Below are 1,359 nucleotides of genomic sequence, written 5' to 3' on the forward strand. Positions count from 1 at the left end.
AATGTGGGAGACCTGGGTTCCATCCCTGGGTTGGGAAGATCCCCTGGAGAAGGGAAAGGCAACCCACTCCAGTATTCTGGCCTGGAGAATCCCATGGACTGCATAGTTCATGGGGTTGCAAAGAGTCGGACATGATTGAGCAACTTTCACTTTCACATGGGCAAATCACTTACCTGCTGTACCTCTCTAATTCCCCATATGTAAAATCAAGATAATAATAATACTCATATCATAGGTGTTATAGGTTAAATCACATCCTCCACCCCAATTCAATTGTTAAAGTCCTAACCCTCAAGTGTCTCAGAATATGATCTTATTTGAAGATAGAGTCATTTTTAGATGCAATTAGTTAAATTAAGACAAGGTCCTAATCAAGTAAGATGGGTCTCTAATCCAAAAGGGGAAAGTTGGACACAGACACACATACACAAAGCCATATGAAGACTCAGTCAATGATGTCATAAGCCAAAGAATTACCGAAAGCTGGGAGGGAGAATTGTAATAGAATCCTAGCACCTTCAGAGGGAGTAGGATTCTGTCAACACCTAATCTCTAATGTCTAGCCTTCTGAACTGTGAGACAATAAATTTCAATTCAGTTACATTCAGTTTGTCATGCTTTGTTATAGTGTTGCCATGCCCTCCTCCAAGGGATCTTCCTAACCCAGGGATCAAACCCAGGTCTCCCACATTGCAGGTGGATTCTTTACCAGCAGAGCTACCAGGGAAGCCCCTGTTTGGCATAGTAAGTGCTCAAAAATATTCAGTTCATTTCAGTCACTCAGTCGTGTCCGACTCATTGTTACCACATGGACTGCAGCACCCCAGGCTTTCCTGTCCATCACCAACTCCTGGAGCTTGCTCAAACTCATGTCCACCAAGTTGGTGATGCCATTCAACCATCTTATACTCTGTCATCCCCTTCTCCTCCTGCCTTCCATTTTTCCCAGCATCAGGGTCTTTTCCAATGAGTCAGCTCTTCACATCAGGTGGCCAAAATATTGGAGCTTCAGCTTCAGCATCAGTCCTTCCAATGAATACTCGGGGTTGACTTCCTTTAGGATTGACTGCTTTGATCTCCTTTCAGTCCATGGGACTCTCAACACCACAGTTCAAAGGCATCAATTCTTTAGCGCTCAGTCTTCTTTATAGTCCAACTCTCACATCCATACATGGCTAGAAAAACCATAGCTTTGACTATACAGACTTTGGTCAGTAAAGTAATGTCTCTGCTTTTTAATATGCTGTCTAGGTTTGTAATAGCTTTATTTCCAAGGAGCAAGCATCTTTTAATTTCATGGCTGCAGTCACCATCTGCAGTGATTTTGGAGCCCAAGAAAATAAAGTCTGTCACTGTTTC

General features: G+C 42.9%; 1 protein-coding gene across 2 annotated transcripts in view; it reads right to left on the reverse strand.

Annotated features, from left to right (window-relative positions):
- Window positions 1-1,359, reverse strand: part of DSC1 (desmocollin 1) — a 39,319-nt gene that overhangs the window by 4,700 nt on the left and 33,260 nt on the right. The gene's annotated exons all lie outside the window — the stretch shown is intronic.

This window comes from Bison bison, unplaced genomic scaffold (assembly GCF_000754665.1).
Source record: "Bison bison bison isolate TAMUID 2011002044 unplaced genomic scaffold, Bison_UMD1.0 scf7180017864498, whole genome shotgun sequence".
In the NCBI taxonomy this organism is placed as follows: Eukaryota; Metazoa; Chordata; class Mammalia; order Artiodactyla; family Bovidae; genus Bison; species Bison bison.